Genomic DNA, 21,252 nt, shown 5'->3' with positions numbered 1-21,252 from the left:
TGGATCCTAAAAGTATTCTAGAGGCAGCAACTCTGTCCTCTGTTCATACCTTCTCAAAGCAGTACAAACTGGGTTCTTTTTCTAGGTCCAGGATAGGTTTTGCTAGGACCATTCTGCACAGGCTCCTGGACACTTACCCTTCCTCCTTCCTGGTAGGGTATGCTTTGGGAATCTACCTGTAGACTACTGAAGCAGTAAAAATTAAAAACATAGTTCAGTTTTGCAAGTCCTACTTACTTATGGCAGTAGATGTTGAAATTTCTAAACTGCTGCAGTAGTCGCACCCACCCACAGTCCACATTTCTAGATAGATGAGGTGGGACACAGCCTCCTTTGTTACAGTTGTTATTGTTGTCTGGATGATTTTTATGGTGGTTATTGATCATTAGTTGTTGGCTCAGGATGAATTTTCCTTTCTTGGGCAGTAAAATAGTGAAGATTTTCCTCAGTGTGGGTTGCTGATGTACTTCCCTGCAGCAGATATAGTGAGTGAAAGGGAGGGGAGTTCAGAGCTTTGGCAAGCTGGTTGGGTGCTGTGTCCTTGATAAGACACTATTCATAGGCTACTGCAGCAGTGAAGTTCGAGCATCAAATGTTATGGATAAGTAGGAGTTACACAATTGTACTTTCTGCCTTTTATGTTGCCAACACATCTAGAATGCTTTCATTCTGGATTTCAGAACCCCTAAAATTACATTAAATGCAACAAGATGTCAAATTCTCTGTTCAAACACACTATTAAACCTCCAGATAGGGGCCATATTTACTTTTATTTTTATTGGCATTTACAAAATTTTGTTTACAGGAACCAACAAGGGAGGTTGGCTGGATATTCTTACCAAGAAGGAAAAAAGATGGATTATAATGTTGAGGGCTCTTTTTTTTTTTTTGTATAAGATTGAATAAATGTTTATTAAAATTATTTATTGGGAACTAAATATACCATAACAGCGAACAATCATCCATTAATTATTTTGCTACATTATTATATTGTGTGGTGGTGTAGATTGTGTTACCAACTAGCTAATGAATGGTACTAAATTTTATTATTATAGCAACTTGAGTATAAATACTTATCAATCCATACACTATGTTTGTTTGTTTCTTTCGACTTTTCCCGGTTAGGGGTCACCACAGCGTAACTCTGGTCTGCTAATGATTGGCAGTAGATTTTTACGTACTGGCTTGCCGGGCCTAATGCACAACTTTCAACGAAGGAATGCCCATTCACGCATGTCGCCACACAGAAGACGCTCTGTGAATCGAACAGGTAACGTCTAACTGTGAGGCGACAACGCTACTTCAGCACCACCACCGCGGGTTATCAATCCATACACTATAATGTTTTAAAACATTATTTAGGTTTATATAGATTAGAATTTTGAAAAGGTGTCATGTCCCAATTTGGCCACTAGATGTGTTTGCCAACATGTTCTGCAGTTTAGGTTATATTTATTGCTAGTATTTTTGCTGTTATTGGGTTTAATTACTAATCCGTTTGTATTTATTTTTGAAATAAGGATGAAGTTACATTTTTGAAAGTGAATAAAGATTTACTTAATGTAATTGTACTGTTTTATGATTTAAAACGTATTATGGTATTTTCATTCATTTACAGTTTTTCTTTTTGTATATGCATATATTATGTTAAGAGTATAAATGCACTATTTATTTTTAATAATTGTATTTCATTGTTTTAACTTGTTGGTGACACCAAATCAAAAGCGCCTATATAAAAGGGTAATGGCCCACCTGTAACAGATTTGGTACTGATGAAGAAGTCATAGACTTCGAAACAGATTCACCTCCTTTTTGATAATATTATCATTACCTTTTGGTGTGACAAATGTTTATGTACTTAATGTGTTGCTAGCTACAATTCTTTTTTGATTTGCTTTCGTGCTGGAATTGGCTGTTGTATCTATCCTTCTGATGGTCAGTGATGATCTCATGTCAGCATTCTGTGTACTCATAGCTGATGTTCATCATATTGATCACTGCTGTAGTAGTCTGAGCTATAAGGGTTACATCTTGCCAAGGATACAACAACAGTCCAGCTTCCATAGATTCAGGGCACCTTCCATGCACCCAAATTGTCAGGCAGCATGGGCTGAGCATGAAGCCCCTTCAGATCTTTACTGCAGCTAAAGAGTACACTCTGAGGCTTCCAGGGATCGACAGTCGGCTTATGCTTTCCCTTGCTAGGAAAATAAGTTCCCTTTGTGGAAAAAATTAGATTTTCTAAATTTTGTTGATGTTTTATTACTTTCTGCTTCAGATAAGTTATTTTAAAGCTGGAAGTGTTGTGTATTAAGGAACTGTCTCGACACCGTAATGTTCTTTTAAACAGAGTGTGCTCATTTTTTTTTCTTTCGGTTTAAAAGTGGTGTAAAATAAATGGAAATGTTTTTTTTCTGTAGAGAAGTTGCTTATTTTACTTTTGTGGGGTTAGCATAGTGGTTTTCTGTCAAAAAAGTAACTTTCTTGGACTGATAGTGTTAACCGCCAATTGCTGTTTGTCTTCCCTGGGAAACAAGCACCATTTTCAGCTTGACATTGTAACAGACTACTGGTTCCATGGTTGGTCCTTCTTCCAGCCACAAAAAGAAAAATAAAATAAGCAAACAGCTTTTGTCACCACAGTAAGCTATCAATTTGCCTCCTCCACAGGTGGGTGACTATACTGTGGCCATTTGCTGCACCTCATATCACTCACCTTTTCTTCCAGTTCCCTCTGTTGTAGCTCTTACAGCCACTATGGACCAGGGGTTAGCCAAGTCCTCTGCGACTGTTGGGGTCCCTTTTGTTGCAACGGAGAGCCACTCTTGTCAGAGTGCACAAGGAAGGTTTCCCTGTTGTATCAGAATGCTGTGCCAATCCCTGGGGAAGATGCTGTTGCCATTCGTAAAAGTTGGCCCAATTTTCCTGTAAAAAAAAAAAAAAAAAAGACAGAAGCCCAAGCATGTATCTGTTCTTCCTCAATTTTCTGTGGATAGGAGTAGCTTACTGGATCTTGCTCATGGTTTAATTCAGGCTGTTGATCTTTCTTGTAAAGTAGTTTCTACTGAAAGAAAGAGGGATTCCTCTTTTCCTGAAGAGATTCAACATTCTGAATCCAAACAGGAAGATGTAGGAATAGATATAGTCGTTTTCCCTCTCAGATTTCTGATTCAGACTCTGAGGAAAGCTCAGCTTCTGATTTGCCCTGTGGGGGGTTTCTTTCTCTGAGACTGTTGCTAGAATGTGCCACTGTTTTCAGTGGGAGAACACTGATGTTTCTCAGTACCTCAGAAAATACTATGAGTTGTTACAGAAGGATTTTCTAGAACCTACAACCCTGTTCTTTCTGCTTTAGAGTAGGTGTGTTACTGCCTGCAGACTACGTGATAGCGAGCTGTACCTAAAAAAGGCAGATAGGTTGTATAAAGTTTCTCAGTGTTTTACATTTTTTTTATACTATTCCCAAACCTGACCCAGCAGCTATAGCTTTAATTGATCCCACCACTGTTAAGGTCTTTAATTCCAATCCTACTCTCCGTGATAAGGATGGGAAAAGTTTTGATAGGTCAAGGAAAAAAGTGTATATTTCTGCAGCTTTGATTTTTCAGAATTTTGAATTGTCAGGCTCATATTTTAAAGTTTGTTCTTTTGTGAAAGTATGAGTTGATTTATGTGTGGTTTTCTTCTTCTGAGGAAAATCTGCTTTAAACAACTTGTTTCATCTGTTGCACAGCTCACTAATCATTATTTACAGTACAGTATGTGTATATGACTTTATTGATACTTTATGGCTACTGGTACTGTTTTGAGGAGGTTTGCATAGCTGCATTCTCTAAACCTCCCAGATGATGAAAAAAGTGAGATTTTTAAATTCTCCCTTGGATAGAAATTTAATGTTTGGCCCCTCTGCTGCAGAGGTGACCAAAATCTGTTATGAAAGGGGCATTCTGATCCAGGAATCCCTTAAGAATGTTCAGCCCTCCATTTCCAAATTTTCGAAGGAATTTTGTATCTTCTCGTTTTGTCAAAAAAAATAAACAGAATTAACTGTCTTGACAAAATACAAGTAAACAGTTGTTTAAGATGAAGAAATGGCAAAGGTGTTCCAAAAAGAAGTCTCAAACCTCCCAAAACAATGGACAGTCCAACAATTCTGTATGACTGTTCAAGAGACCTTGTGAACCCCTCCTACCCTGGCCCTTTTTTTCTTCCAGAAAGTCTGAATCTCCATTTTTCTGTTTGATAGTTTCAGACATATGGGTTGTGAAAATCATTCTTTAAGGTTACAGATGGCAGAGGGAGGAAATTCCTCCTTTCCAGGGAGTCATTCCTTGTCCTTCATGTCAGGCTTTTTTTGTTTCCACCAGTTCTTCATCACATGCTGTCCCAAGGAGATATAAAACAAATTCCTCCTCCTAGGCAGGGAAGGTTTTTTATTTAAGGATGATCCTAGTGCCAAAGAAAGAAAATTCATGAAGACCAGTTCTGTATCTTTCTTTCCTAAATCTAGTTGTGATACTCTTAGTGCCCAGATTCAAAATGATGTCACTTTATAGTCTGCTACCTCCTTTTCTTCTTTCAAGTTTCCTGGCAATACTAGACTTAAAAGATGCTTATCATCATATCCCCATTCATCCAGACTTCAAAAGTTTCTTAAGGTTTTGTGTCTGGATCACATTGTCATTTCTCTGCCTTACCCTTTGGACTATTGATTGCATCAAGAGTGTTGACAAAGTGTCTAGCTCCATTTATAGTTCATTGCAGACTGCTGGGTATCCACACTTTTCCATATTTAGACAACTTGCTTATGTTTGCAGAGTCTTTTTCAAAGCGTCAGGAATCACTTTCGGGTGAGAGATGTGTTACACAACTGGGATTCAAAAAGAAGATTCAGAAGTCTTTCTTGACTCTTTCACAGAGGATTGTGTTCCTGGGATGTCATCTAGAAACCTCAGTTCAACAAGCTCTTTTTCCACAGGAAAAAATATATCTATCTAAATCTATTTTTGAGGTTTTCCATTCTGAAATTTCTTTGATCCCAGCATCAGTACCAGTTCTCTTTTTAAATTCTAGTGCTGGGGTTTGTCAGAAGAGGAATATTTTTGTGGAAACAACAGATATCCGTAAATCCAAGTCCTCCCTTCTCCCTCTGTGCTCCAGAGCAGTCAGTCATGACAGATACTTCGGACTTTGCATGGGGAACATTTTCAACAGGGATAAAAGTGCAGGGGGTGTGGGACACCAAGGACAGATGCAAACAAATAAATATCAAGGAGATGCATGCCCTGATCAAGGTACTTGACTGTCTGAACCATCTTTGGTCCTGGGACCTCTTTAAGTAGCTACAGGCAATACCACAGTCATGCTGTACTTAACAAGCAAGAAGGTACCAAGTTATACCTCCCTCTGCAGACTGACCATATTGGCTTGAGATGCAGCTTCACAACACAGTCTCACTCTAGAGGCATGCTGCATTCCATCACAACAAAATTGTTTTGCATACAAGCTGAGCAGGACCTGGGCAGACCCTCAAGAATGGAAACTAGAGCGGGGAGGCTTCCAAGATTTGCCCGATCTGTGGGGAGTTCCTCAAGTTAGACCCCCTTTCCTCCACTCTGAACAATCAACTGGTAAAATTCTGTTCTATTCTTACTCCTTGCAAGAAGACCTGGAAGACAGATACTTTCTGTTCCTTAGACAGGAGTATTCCTGTATGCTTTTCCACCCTTTTCACTAATATCAAGGGTACTTTGAATCTTCAGAAGGAATCCCCCAAGGTCATTGTGGTGACTCCCTTTTGGTCCAGACAGCCGTGGTTTTCCCTTCTTTTTGAAATGGCCAGGGGCAGTTACCACAACCTTCCTCACAGTCTGGATCACACAAGAACAGAGTTGTTTGATATACCCCCATCATCAATCAACTTCATTTGACCGCCGAGAATGATAAGGTCTTAATTCCTTTTAGGCACCTGTTTTTTCAAGGACGTGCATCAGATGCTAATGGAGGCAAGAAAGCCTGCTACTAAAAAATCATATATTACAAATGGAAAAGGTTTTTTAGTTGGTGCCACCAACAGATCATCACCTTTTCAGGGCTGGTTGTTCTCTGGTTCTAAAATGTTGGTGTGAGTTACTATCCTATAGACTTTCTTATTCCTCTTGTCAAGTTTCATTTATCAGCCATGTTCAGCATGTCTGCCTATGGATCCTCCTCTTTCAATGCATTCTATGTCAAAATGTTCTTGAAAGGGGTTTTGCTTTAGAGACCTCCAAGAAAACCTGTGGCCCCTCCTTGGGATCTAACTTCTGTGTTAGAGAAGTTAACACTTGCTGCATTTGAACCAGCTAGTCTGGCTGGCTTGTGGTTCTTAACATGGAAAACAGTTTTACTGATTGTTCTGACTGCTGCAGAAAAGGTATCGGAGTTGCAAGCTCTTTATGGTGAGTCAACCCTATCTAATTTTCCATTCAGACAGGGCTCCTTTGAGAACTACTCCTTTTATGCTTAAAGTGTTATCTGAATTTACTTTAAAGCAAACAATTCATGTCCCTGTTTTCTTTCCTGAACCTAAAAATGAGGGAGGTGGAAAGGACTCTTCATACCTTGGATGTCCACAAACAACAAGGGTACTATTTTGACAGAATTAAATCTTTCAAATCTTTAGATCAACTATTCATTTCTTGTGAAGGTAGGAAGAAGGGGACAATCTGTGTCAAAACAGACTATTTCCAAATGGTTGTCTCTCGCTATTACCTTTTGTTATACTATCCATACCAAAACTATTCCATGCAGGGTCAATTCTGGATTCTAGAAGTTCATAGGTTGGTACTAGGCTGTCGGCCCTAGGGCCTATGCAGGCCTAGCCATAACAATTCCCTGGATATGTCTTCCCACAATATTTACTTCTCTGGACCCTTGTCTAGCAGGGCGACTGACATGATTCCCGGGGTGAATTTCCTATCTCCCATCCAATCATCAAGGTTCCTTTTGAAGAGGGCCAATGAGGCGCTCTGCTTGACATGTATGGGCAGTCTATTCCAGAGAATGGGGAGTCTCTGGGTCAGGAACCTATCCCTCCAGCATGTTTTGTTCATTGTGATGACAAGGTTTAGATCCCTGGAGCGTGTGGCTCTGAAGGATTGGGATTTCTTTAAGTGGAGCATATCCAACAGCTCAGAGTTTGACATGGCCTTGTATGTTAAGCAGAGATCGCCTCTGAGTAGACAATATGCCACAGAGTATAGATGGAGTTTTTTTAGACGGTCAGCATATGGCATTTGATTTAGGCCTGTGATTCTTTGTGAGATATTTCTGTTGCCTTTCCAGCTGTTGCAGATATCTTGTGAGGTACATACCAAACGGAGCATTATACTCTATAATGGGTCTAATGAGGGATGAGTACAGTGGAACAATGACCTCCTTTTTTCTGGATGAAAAGCCCTTAGTGATGAGGTGTGCCACATAGAAGGATTTCCTGACTGTTGTTGGGATGTGGTTATCGAAAGTGAGACCACTGTCCACCTGTGTCCCTGAGTCTCTCATCACACTTTCGATGTTTAGTGTCCTGCCACCTGTGTGGTAATTCATGGGTACATGTTTTTTTCCAAAGGGGATAACTATACATTTCTTGGCATTAAGCATGAGCCCATGGCTCTGACACCAGGCATCTGTTTCTGTAAGGCCCTTTTGTAGAATATCTACATCATTTGGGGATTCAATAATGGCTCCCAGTTTGCAGTTATTTGCGAACTTTGTTAGCCAGAGTCCCTTAGTGTTGGCCTGTACTTCAGAGAAGTAGATGCCAAACAAGCGTGGTCCCAGGACTGAACCCTGAGGTACTCCACTTGTCACTTGTCTGGAGCTGGATTTGGAGTCGGCTACTTTTACAGTCTGGATTCTGTCAGTAAGACAGTTGGCAACCGATCGAGTGACATAGGGATTTATGCCCAGCTTAGTAAGTTTATCTATGATTCCAGAGTGGGGGATGGTGTTGAAGGCCTTGGCAAGGTCCAGATAGGCTGTGTGGAACACCTTACTCTCGTCCACAGCTCTGGAGACTGATTCGAAGAAGTCAATCAGATTCAGGAGACAAGATCGGCCCTTCACAAACCCAAACTGGGTGGGGTCCAGTGTTTGAAGGTTGCCAATGTCTTTGTTTATAAGTTCCATGATAAGGCGTTCCATGCCCTTGCAGATCAGGCTTGTCAGACTGATGGGACGGTAGTTCCCGGGATCCAAGGTGGATCTTCCCTTGTGGAGCGGGATAAATGTAGCTGTGTGCCACTCAGTGGGCACGAAGCCTGAGGTGAGGCTATGATTAAACATGACATTTAAGTGAGGTGCCAGTTCATTTTGTAGTTCATGTAGTACACAGCCTGGAATGTCATCTGGTCCCATGGATCCTGTATTCTTAGCTTTGGAGAGTGCGGTTTCTACCTGTGTGGCCGTTATTATCGGAATTTGGCAGTCTTTTGGTATTGAGATGGGCCCTTTAGGGGGTGAGAGGGGGGTGAATCGATCTGCCAGGATATTGGCAATATCCTTGAGATCAGTATATTTAATGCCATTCTCTTGTAGCTCAGAGCAGATCTGAGCATTGCCATTTAGATTCTTGACATAACTATAGAATGCCTTGTGGTAGTCTTTGGAATCTTTGGCAATTTTATTTTCGTAACTAGCTTTTGAGGATTTTATGAGGGATCTCAGCTTCTTACTGAGGCTGATGAGGAAGTTTTTTGCATCCTGGGATTTTCCTCTTTTCTGCAACAGTTTCTTCCTTTTGTTGTATAGTTTGTTTATAGTAGGGGACCACCAGATTGGCTTCCTTTTTTTGGAGAAGAGCATCTTGGTTCTATTCTGGATGGCACGATTCATGCACGAGTGGATGTACTCATACAGTGCCTTAGTGTAGGATTCTGCAGTCGAACTTCCAGATCCCGTGTGCGTGGGTGTTGTAAAGTTTGTCACTTCTGACTTCAGTAGCATGAAGTTGGCTTTGGAGAAGTATTTTAAGGAGGTTTCCTTACTGGGGGGTGGGGGTGGGATGTGGATGTCAAAGGTGATTTGCTTATGGTCAGACCTGACCAATGAGGGGGTGACCACTGGTGTGGAGCATCTATCTGCCATGTTGGTAATGACCAGGTCTAGGATATTGGAGCCCCTGGTGGGACAATGGATTAGTTGATCCAGGGCGTTGGAATTTATGTATTCCAAGAACAGTTGGGAAAAGGAGTTGGTACCTGAGTTGTTGTATCTTTCGGCTTTTCCCGGTTAGGGGTCGCCACAGCGGTTCTCCGGTCCGCTAATGATTGGCAGTAGATTTATATATGCCGAGTTGCCAGCTCTGACGCACAACCTTCAACGAAGGTATGCCCACTCACGCATGTCTCCACACAGAAGACGCTTTAGCTGAGAATCGAACAGGACAACGTCTTACAGTGAGGCGACAACGCTACCGCAGCACCACCACCGCAGTAGTAGTTTTCCCAATTAATGGCAGGGTAGTTAACATCACCCAGTATTAGGGTGTTTGGTTGTATCTTAATATTTTCCAGTATGTTTAGAAAGGTGAAAATCTTGGGGCATGGTGGGGCATCTGTAGCAAGCTACAATTTGGATTACAGTCTTACCTAGTGTTAGTTGCACCTGGAGAATTTCAGATGCATTGTGTTGGGTAACTAGCCTGGAGGTGTGAATATCCTTGGTGAATATGGACACTCCTCCACCTTTAATGTTTCGGTCTTGGTTTTGTGGCCGAAAAGTGTGGTAAGAATTATAGCCTGGTAATGCAGGGGTGCTCTCTGGAGCCTTGAACCAGGTCTCAGTTACTGAACAGATATCGATGTTCTCCATTTTTAGGAGTGCCTCGAGAGAGTGCATTTTGAGGTTTAGACTTCTAGCATTGAGTAGCATTACCTTCAGATTTTGCATGCTTGTATCTGTTACGGTGGTGGTTTTATCCTTTGAACCTTGCCTAAAAAAGGCACTATAGGGGTGGCAAGAGCTTTAGCCAGTAACCTGAATCCCAGTGGTGACAGGTGCAGACCATCTCTGGCAAAGCAGCGTGATTTGTCGATCATGTCCTCCCAGGCGGACAAATACTGAATCCCCTTTGAATGACACTAGAAGCGTAGCCAATTATTGAAGTTGTAGAAGCTGTTATTTGGTCCTGTGTACATACTTTTACAATGCACTCTAAGCTTTATTCCTTCTCTAGGTTCAGATCAAGCTTTGCTAGGACTAATCTCCATGGGCTTCTTCTCCCTCCACCTCACAAATGTAGTTAGCTAAGGTAATCTACCCATACAGCTAAGGCTACTGTAGCAGTGGTCAGTATGATGAACCATAGTACAGTTGCATGTGTTAAACATACCATAACAGTTACTGTTCGAGTGGTAACTGCTGCAGTAGGCTCTCCCTCCCTCATTGTTTTTTTTTTTTTTTTTTTAATGCTAGGGTGTTTACATTCATTTGTTGTTGTTCCTAGCATTGCCCTTTCAGGGCTCAGCCTCCTCCTCCTTGCTGGCAGGAAAGCTGTGAAGGGCTTCACACCCAGACTTGTCTTTTAGTCAGCTCAGTTCAAGCTGCCTGATAGTCTGAACATGTGGAGGGTGCCCCCAAAGCTTTGGAAGTTGGCCTGCCATTATATCCTTGGCAGGATATAACCCATATAGCTAAGGCTACTGCAGCAGTGATCATTCAAACATCTACAGTAATGGTAAGCTTACTTATACAACTGTACTTTGCATGAGGTGGTCTTACATATTAGCTGTGTAAAGTTGTTTCCTTTTTCAACACCACAGTTGCCTTGATAGCATCAGAGGAATTTTATCTGTGTAGTGGCTTATGCTGCTTTATCACTACTTACTTCTTGGCAGGATTTTCAACACAATTTGAAATAATTCTTGCATAACAGTAGATATGAAGTAGTTTACTTCATTTGATCTTCAGCCTGTGGGTATCGGATCCGTAACGGAACCAAACCGGCAACTTCACAAGCATTTGCTCCAAGCTCCTCCCCTACCCTTAATGCACCACCACTACCTTTCAACCCTCAGATCTCATTTGCCACAGCTTCGCAATGCATCATGATCCTTGAGCTCCAGGTTGTGAGTAGATTTTCAAAGTGTTTTTTCTCCTGTTTCTTAGTGTTCAGTGTGTTTGCTGGTAGTATAGGTTTCCTCCCTTACCCTCCATCTTGCTGGTGCATTGAGTGTAGGTACTTTTCCTTAGTTTTAAGGTAGTTCTATAGTAGTTAGATTTTTCCCCTCAGCCTTTTGTGTGCTTGTGGTTCTGAGTGTGTGGCGAGTGGAGAGTGTCTTTAAAAATCCCTTTTTTGTTTCTTGGGACTGGTTATGGCTGATCTCCCAAAAGAAGTCTTCAAAAGATGTACTGAGTGTGGCCACAAACTGTTGCCTGCTGACGGCCACACTGTTTGTGTTCTTTGTTTGGGTGATGCTCATCTTTCAACGGACTGCAGTATTTGCGTGGGTTTTAACCCACAAGCCCTTAAAGACCGTAGGGCTAAACTAATGAAGGGCTTGCTCCCTTCTATAAAGGCGGCCGCCTCTACTTCCGCTTCGGTCATGGCTGTGACCACCTCTCCTTCTACTCCCACCCTTGCTTCTCCTCCCTCCCAGGCTGGGATTCATCCTCCTGCCTCTAAGCCTATGGAAGGGGAGCATAGAAAGGGCAGAGAGGAGAGAGAGCATAGGAGTGACAAGAGGAAGAGGTCCCCAGACTTTTCAGCTCTGACCCTGCCTACCCCTAAACTTCAGACTAGGCACCGACCTGACTCCCCTCAGCTCCGATCTCCAAGGTTTTCTCTGGAGCTAGAGGAGCCCAGGCCATCTTCTGGAGCGTCAGTTCTTCGACCCGCCAGGTCAGAGTCCATGACTTCATCGCGGTCTACCTGCAGTCTCTTAGAAGCTGACATGGATAAAATGATGTGGAGAATTATTCGCACACAAATTCAGATGGTAGTCTTGCCGGCCCCCTCTCCTTCTGGAGGGGGGAGCTCGCTTCCCTTCTTTACACCTATATCTCCTTCTACAATCTGACCCCCAGTTTTGGAGTACATGGATCCGAGAGTTCCCCTAGTCAGGGGGTCAGTGCCAATGGTACCTGTTTCCTCGATGCCGGCAGCTGCCTGGAGCTTGTCTGATCTGACTAGTTCGGATCAGAGTGGCTCTCGGAGCCATAGCCTTAGTGTCAGATCTGAGGAGGTGGAGTTTTTTCCATTGGCTTTGACCTTGTCGGGTCACAGACACCTCCTCGACGCTCCGTCCACTTCGGGCCCAGCTCTGATTCTCATGTCGGATTCGGGGAGAGTGGTTCCCTTACTGGTGTCCCAGGAAGCTCGCTCTCCTTCGGCGTTCTATGTCGTGAAAAAGGTTCTCTCCAATGGGGTGAGGCCCCTGACTATATCTTCAGACTCCACCCCAACTCCCTCTGCTTTTTGTGTGAATCCCATCATTTTACCAGAGACCGCTCGTGCTCGAGGAAACCCAGGCAGTTTCCCTTGAGCAACAACAAGTAGTTTGCAAGCCCCCTCTGGAAAGCTCCACCTGAGAGGTTCCTTGCAAGCATACGTGCAAGAGGAGGCACTTGGACTCCTCTCTGGAGTCCCTCACTGAGAACACTGATTTGGATGATGGGGAAGGTTCTCTCATATCTCCTCCAGAGGATGTCTCCTTCGGAGATTTCATGGAAATTTTGCACCAGCGGGGAGGTTGTTCCACCCAAAAACCTTCCTCGGATGAATCGATGTTCCTAGAGGCTTTCGGCCTATTTCCTGGGTGTGTCCCCCCTCCGCAGATCCATTAGTGGACTTGGTCACCTCGTGGGCTTGGAAGGAACCAGACCTTGTGGAGCCATTCCCTAAGCACCCGGCCAAAATATTGAGCCCCCCTGCAGACAGACCGGCTTGGAATAAAGGGTCCCCGGTAGACGCTATGGTGGTAGCAGCCACCACCAAGAAAGAACTAGCTGAGCCCCCTCCGAAAAGCCCCAACTGAGAAGTTCCTTGCAAGTATACGTGTAAGAGGAGGCACTTGGACTCCTCTCCGGAGTCCCTCACTGAGAACACTGATTTGGATGACGGGGAAGGTTTTCTCAGATCTCCTCCCGAGGATGTCACCTTCGGAGATATCATGGAAATGTTGCGCCAGCGGAGAGGTTTGTCTGCCCAAAACCTTCCTCTGACGGATCTGTATTCCTGGAGGCTTTCGGCACGAGTCCATCTACTTCCTGGGTGTCACTCCCCTCCGCAGATCCATTAGTGGACTTAGTCACCTTGCGGGCTTGGAAGGAACCGGACATTGTGGAGCCAATCCCTAAGCACCCGGGCAAAATATTGAGCCCCCCTGCAGACAGAACGGCTTGGAATAAAGGGTCTCCGGTAGACGTTATGGGTGGTAGCAGCCTCCACCAAGAAGGAACTAGCCCAGAAGAGTTCCTTAGTCCATCCTCCTGACCGTGAATCTAGGATGATGGATCATCTAGGGAAGCGGGTTTATGCATCAGCAAGAGGGCACTGAACTATCTGGCCCATGTTACTTTACTACAGCGCCACCTGGTTAAGGAACTGGCTGAGTCTCCCCCAAAGTCCATGTTGCAGGAGGACATGGCTGCGTTCTCCTCGAGGATGGCTACCTTGACAGCTGTTTGTAATATGTCTATGCGACTCCTCTCACACACAACCGAAGGAGCAGCTAGGGCGGCTGGGTCCGGCACTTCCATGAGACGTAACGCCTGGCTCAGATTGTGTTCGTTCACGGAACCCTAAAAGGTGTCTTTTGCGAATGCCCCATATGACAGCTCTTCCCTCTTTGGTAAGACCATCTGTGACACCTTGGTCCAGAGTGAGAAAGACTGGAAGACACTGTCTGCCATTGGAATCTGCTTCTCGAACTCTCAAAGATCCTTTTCCCAGAATCAGCGAGGGCAAAAGAAGAGGTGGTCCTGGAAGTCTCAGTATTCCCAGGACACTCGGGGGGGTCCTTCTTCCCCTAGAGGCAGAGGGAGACGAGACAGATGCTGGCCCAGAGGCAGAGGGGGTCTGAGGAATTTTGGGTCTCGAGAACCGTTCTCGGACAGGCCCATGCAGCAGTCCAGAGGGGTTGCCCGACTGGTCTGCTTTGGAGGCAGTCGTGGGTCGCCTGTCATAGCACCTGGCGGAATGGGAGTCCATGTCATCAGACCGTTGGGTGCTTCAGATAATTTCCAAAGGCTATTCAATCCCATTTGTGGTTCCCCCTACACCTTACAAACACCTCCCAGACGTTCCACCCGCACAAATGAAGGCAGCAGTGCTAGAGGTTTCCAATTTGCTAAAGAAACAAGCTGTTGAACTCGTCCCCCCCGCAGATCAATCCGGATAGGCCATCTACTCCAGGTTCATTTTGGTGCCAAAAAAGACGGGAACTTGAGGCCCATTCTGGCACTGTCTACTCTGAACCTGTCAGTTGCCAAAGAGAAGTTCCGCATGGTCACCTTACAGAACATCCTGCCATACCTGCAAGAGAGCGACTGGATGTGCTTGTTCGACCTCCAGGATGCCTACTATCATGTAAAGATGCACAGAAGCTCCAGGAGGTTTCTCCACTTTCGGCTAGGAGCCAATCATTATCAGTTTCGAGCCCTACCCTTTGGTCTCACCACAGTCCGCAAGGTGTTCACCAAAGTGATGGCAGTAGTAGTGGCTCACCTGAGGTTTCAGGAGATTCAGGTCTACCCTTACCTGGGTGATTAGCTCCTTACTGCTCCCACCAACCATCTACTTTGTCAGACCAGAGACTATTTCTTACGTCTTGCACACTATCTAGGGATTGTAATCAACACAGCCAAATCTCTTCTGAACCCTGTCCAGGTTGTAGAATACATAGGAGCACGGATAGACATGTTACAGACAAAAGTTTTCCTGACCTCGGAGAGAGTTTGAAATTTTAAGGATGTATGTCGCTTTCATTTACCAGTCTTATCTTCCCTCAGCAGAGTCTGTTTTAAGGGCCCTAGGTTGTATGGCAGTGACAATAACACTTCTACCATGTGCTCACTTATGTATGCAAGTACTACAGTGGACTCTAGAGGTGCAGTGGTCTTTGTTGGATCTTTCGTTGTTGCACCCGATACACATAAGCAAAGTCTGCAGGTCGTCCCTTCTATGGTGGATGCAGTCTTCGGAAATCTTGGAAGGACGACCTTTTGTTCCAGCCTCTACCCAAGCCACATTGACCACGGACGCCTCCCAGCTAGGGTGGGGGGGCATTGTTTGGGAAGGACAGTCCAAGGCATGTGGTCCCCAATTGAGACCAGTTTGCATATAAACGTTCTGGAGATAAGGGCGGTCCTTTTAGCATTGCAGGCCCTTTATGCCTTTCTACCTCTGGGAACCATTGCAATCCAGTCAGACAACATGTTGGTGGTCTGGTATATCAGCAAGCAGGGGAGGGACCAGATCTTACCCCCTTTGTCGTGAGACCATGAGAATTTGGAATTAGGCGATCTCCATTGGTCATTTTCTGGTAGCAGCGCATATTCTGGGGTGGTCCAACATTCTGGCGGACAAACAGAAAGGCTCATCCAGACTCTGCTACACTTTGCTGTGAAGGAAAGGTTAGTTTGCTTTTATTTTTTGTATTACTGTATTGCCTTTCTATATTTTGAATACTGTAGTTTGTTTTCTTTACCTTGTGTTTTGCTTGCATTCTGTTTGAACAGCATATTAAAACTTCAAAAGAGACCACAGCTCTCTCTGTTCTGAGTCGGGCAGAATTTTTTCCCGCCCTCCCACCCATTTAAGTTGTCTTTTTAAATACCACTGTCTTTCTAGTTGCCCGCCTCTTATGTTAATCTGACCATATATCTCATTTCTCTCTACTTTCACTGGCTTATGTGAGTAATCACAAAATCATCATTTTTGAAATCCCACCCCTTCAATTATTTAAATTTATTGGCCATCCTACAGTATTTCATAGTACCAAAATACAAAAGTGACCACCCCTTTCAATCCATCTTGCTGTTTTAAAAATAGTAGCTCTCCACTAAACCTTAACTTTTTAAACAGGTAAAACTCAAGTTACCTACTTTCACATCTAACTTCCCTAGTGCACACTGCAGAGTGCATTCTTTTCAATCTTACCTTTAAGCATTCCTGTGACTAGCACTTTCTCTAATACCTGCTGGAAAGCACTAGGAAGCCTTAAACTCATACAAACACTGAACTCTCCTTGTTAAAAAGGAGAAATTAATAGGCACTAAACAGCCTATAATTGCAAAGTACCTTGCTAAGGAAACAGCTCCTATACTTTACAAAGAAAAAAAAAAAGCCCCAAACCAGGCATGTCCAAGGGTCAGCTTCCGGTGATTTCTCCTGTCCACCTGGTGAATCTGGGCATACTGGGGCAATGCAGCAATTGCTTCATGTACACAGACAACCCTCTCCTCCTACCACCCAACACTACAACCTGTGAGAGATGCACTTACATAGCCAAAATGGAAGCAAAGCTCTCTCCACCCAAGATTGTGCTAAACAGTCAAGAGGAGAAGGTTAACACCCACACTACACCTCAAGCAACACATAGCCCTTCTAAATCCGCACCACCAACACCCACATATAGCAACACTAAATCCACATATGCAGAGGCCCTTAACTGTAACCTGCCCAAGCAACAAAGACCTCTGAAGCTGAAACGCAAACAAACACCAATCACAACCAATGTGTCACATAGTTCACAACACCAGTGTGCCACCCAGCAACAGCCCCTAAGGCAAGACAATGTACCTAACACTTTAGTCATAGGTGACTCTATAGTCCGGCACACTGATGTCCCTCTCACCAGCTTGAATAAGGAGAAAATTGCAGTCAGCTGCCTGTCGGGTGCCAGGATCCGCCACATAACGCATGCACTCAAGTCACTCCACAACAAGTACAAATATGACTCTGTCATTGTCCATGTTGGAGTGAATGACTTGAGACGTACCTCCCTGGACTACATGAAAAGAGACATGGAAGAGCTCTCGGATCATGTGGCCCAGGCAGGTATGACCCTAGCCCTGAGTAACATCCTGCCTTCGCCCAGAATGATACCACAATATAAGGATAAAATGATTGACTTCAACAATTGGCTAAGCTTATGGTGTCATTCAAAGGGGATCCAGTATCTGTCTGCCTGGGATGACATGATTGACAGACCACGACGCTTTGCCAGAGATGGGCTGCACCTGTCGCCCCTGGGATTCAGGTTACTGGCTAAGGCTCTTGCCACCCCTATAGTGCCTTTTTTAGGCAAACTTCAAAGGACAAAACCACCACCGTAACAGGTACAAGCATGCAAAATCTGAAGGTAATGCTACTCAATGCTAGAAGTCTAAACCTCAAAATGCACTCTCTCGAGGCACTCTTAAAAGTGGAGAACATCGATATCTGTGCAGTAACTGAGACCTGGTTCAAGGCTCCAGAGAGCACCCCTGCAATACCAGGCTACAACTCTTACCACACTTTTCGGCCACCAAACCAGGACCGAAACACTAAAGGTGGAGGAGTGTCAATATTCACCAAGGATATTCACACCACCAGGCTAGTTGGCCAACACAATGTGTCTGAAATTCTCCAAGTGCAACTAACACTAGGTAAGACTGCAATCCAAATTGTAGCTTGATACAGATCCCCCACCATACCCCAAGATTCTCACTACACCTTTCTAAACATACTGGAAAATATTAAGATAGAACCAAACACCCTAATACTGGGTGATTTTAACTACCCTGCCGTTAACTGGGAAAACTACTCATGTCTCAACACCTTTGCGCAACGGTTCTTGGAATTCATAAATTCCAACGCCCTGGATCACCTAATCTATAGTCCCACCAGGGGCTCCAATATCCTAGACTTGGTCATTACCAACATGGGAAATCTATGCTCCATACCTGTGGTCACCCCCTCGTTAGTCAGGTCTGACCATAAGCTAATCACCCTTAACATCCACATCCCACCCCCACCCCCCAGTAAAGAAACCACCATAAAAAAACTTCTCCAAAGCCAACTTCATGCTACTCAAGTCAGAAGTGAGAAACGTCATGACACCAATGCAGACGGGAACTGAAAGTTCAACTGCTGAATCCTACACTAAGGCACTGTATGAGCACATCCACTCATGCATGAATCGTGCCATCCCAAATAGAACCAAAATGCTCTCATCCAAAAAAAGGAAGCCAATCTGGTGGTCCCCTGCCATAAACAAACTTTACAACAAAAGGAAGAAACTTTTGCAGTAAAGAGGAAAATCCCAGGATGCAAAAAACTCCCTTACTAGCCTCAGTAAGAAACTGAGATGCCTCATAAAATCCTCCAAAGCTAGTTACGAAAATAAAATTGCCAAAGATTCCAAAGACAACCACAAAGCATACTATGTCAAGAATCTAAATGGAAATGCTCAGATCTGCTCTGAGCTAAAACAGAATGGCATTAAATATACTGATCCGAAGGATATTGCCAATATCCTGGCAGATCGATTCAGTGCAAACATCACCCCCCTCTCACCCCCTAAATGGCCCATCTCAATACCGGAAGATTGCCAAATTCCAGTAATAACGGCCACACAGGTACAAAACGCACTCTCTAAAGCCAAGAATACAGCATCCATGGGACCAGATGACATCCCGGGCTGTGTACTACATGAACTACAATATGAACTGGCACCTCACCTAAGTGTCATGTTTAATCATAGCCTCACCTCAGGTTTCGTGCCCACTGAGTGGCGCAGAGCTACAGTTATCCCAATCCACAAGGGGGGATCCACCTTGGATCCCAGAAACTACTGTCCCATCAGTTTGACAAGCCTCATCTGCAAGGCCATGGAGCGTATTATCATGGAACTTATAAACAAAGACATTGGCAACCTTCAAACACTGGACCCCACCCAGTTTGGGTTTGTGAAGGGCCGATCTTGTCTCCTGAACCTGATTGACTTCTTTGAATCAGTCTCCAGAGCCATGGACAAGGGTAAGGTGGCCCACACAGCCTATCTAGACCTTGCCAAGGCCTTTGACACCATTCCCCACTCTGGAATCATAGATAAACTTACTAAGTTGGACATTAATCCCTATGTCACCCAATGGGTTGCTAAATGGCTTACTGATAGAACCCACACTGTAAAAGTAGCCGACTCCAAATCCACCTCCAGACAAGTGACAAGTGGAGTACCTCAGGGTTCAGTCCTGGGGCCACTCTTGTTTGGCATCTACTTCTCTGAAGTACAGGTCAACACTAAGGGACTCTGGCTAACAAAGTTTGCAGATGACTGCAAACTGGGAGCCATTATTGAATCCCCAAATGATGTGGATACTCTACAAAAGGGCCTTACAGAAACAGATGCTTGGTGCCAGAGCCATGGGCTCAAGCTCAATGTCAAGAAATGTATTGTTATCCCCTTTGGGAAAAAACATGTATCCATGAATTACCATATAGGTGGCAGTACACTAAACACAAAGTGTGATAAGAGACTTAGGGACACAGGTGGACAGTGGTCTCACCTTCGATAACCACATCGCCACAACAGTCAGGAAATCCTTCTATGTGGCACACCTCATTACAAAGGGCTTTTCATCCAGAAAAAAGGAGGTCATTGTCCCACTGTACTCCTCCCTCATTAGACCCATTATAGAATACAACGCCCCATTTGGTATGTACCTCTCAAGACATCTGCAACAACTGGAAAGGCCTCAGAAATACCTCACTAAAAGAATCACAGGCCTAAAGCAGATGCCCTACGCTGACCACCTTAAAAAACTCCAGCTATACTCTTGTCGCATATCGTCTACTCGGAGGCGATCTCTGCTTAACATACAAGGCCATGTCAAACCCAGAGCTGTTGGACATGTTACACTTAAAGAAATCCCAATCCCTCAGAGCTACATGCTCCAGGGATCTAAACCTTGTCATCACAATAAACAAAACATGCTGGAGGGATAGGTTCCTGACCCAGAGACTCCCTAGACTCTGGAATAGATTGCCCATACATATCAAGCAGAGTGCCTCTGTGGACCTCTTCAAGAGGAACCTTGATGATTGGATGGGAGAAAGGAAATTCACCCCAGGGATCACGTCAGTCGCCCTGCTAGACAGGGGTCCAAGAAAGTAAATAATGTGGGAAGAAATAGCCAGGGAATTGTTATGGCTAGGCTTGTATAGGCCCTAGGGCTGATAGCCTAGTACCAACCTATGAACCTAAGCTGGACTATTCTGATGCCTTACGAGTGGTCTCTGAATCCTTCAGTAGCAGAGCAGATCTTTCTAGAGTGGGGTCGGCCTTGCTTCGCTCTCTTTGCATCTCCTTCCAATGAGAAGTGCGAAGCGCTCTGTACCCCCCACTGTGGGAGTCCCCCAGAGATGCTCTCATCCATGTTTGGCCTCCTGGTCTTCTTTATGCTTATCCCCCTGTACCCCTTATTCTGAAGTTCCTATAGAAGGCTTGTCGACTGGGGAGCCAAATGATCCTCATTGCCCCATTTTAGCCTCTTCAGGTATGGTTTCCCTTCCTTTGGTCTCATCTTCTAGCTCCTCCTTGGATCTTGGATCCCATTCAGGACCTCATTTCTCACCCCTCAAGAGTCCCTCATCCGAATCTGGCCAGTCTGAAGCTCACAGCTTGGCTGCTCCAGTTCCCTTAATTGCTAGGACTTCCAGACTGTCTTCTTCGATCAGGTCTATTCTGGTGGCAGCTCATAATTCGTCCACCAGGAAGATTTATCACAGCAAATGGAAGCTTTTTTTCTGTTGGGCCTCTCAAGAGAGTTTAGATCCTTTCACAGCTCCCATTCCGGCTATCCTTGACTTTTTGGCAAATATTTTTCAATAAGGGGCTAGCTTGTCTACGGTCAAGGTTCAGCTAGCTGCCATTTTTCATTTTCACGTTGGTGAGAACTCTGCTTCTTTGGCCTCTTCCAGACTGTGCAAAGCCTTTATCAAAGGTACCTTCCTTTTACGTCCTCCAGTCAAAGATCCCATCCCCCTGTGGGACTTTACTGTGGTACTACAAGCGTTGATTGCCCCTCCTTTTGAACCTGCAGCAACTGCGGATCTTAAGTTTTTGTCTTGGAAGACAGCCTTTCTAGTGGCTGTAACCTCGGCTAGGAGGATTTCAGAACTTCAGGCATCGTCTGTCAAGCTCCCATACATGGTTTTCCATAAGGACAGGGTTTCACTTCGCACCAATCCTTCTTTTCTCCCAAAAGTAGCATCTGGGGTTAATA

General features: G+C 44.4%; 1 protein-coding gene across 3 annotated transcripts in view; it reads left to right on the top strand.

Annotated features, from left to right (window-relative positions):
* KIDINS220 (kinase D interacting substrate 220) overlaps positions 1-21,252 on the top strand; it is a 2,951,961-nt gene that overhangs the window by 1,903,067 nt on the left and 1,027,642 nt on the right. The window lies entirely within an intron of this gene.

Source organism: Protopterus annectens, chromosome 1.part1 (genome assembly GCF_019279795.1).
Source record: "Protopterus annectens isolate FY-2018-M chromosome 1.part1, PAN1.0, whole genome shotgun sequence".
Taxonomy (NCBI): Eukaryota; Metazoa; Chordata; order Ceratodontiformes; family Protopteridae; genus Protopterus; species Protopterus annectens.
The sequence above is the reverse complement of the archived record's forward strand: the minus strand, read 5'-3'. Positions and strand labels throughout refer to the sequence as shown.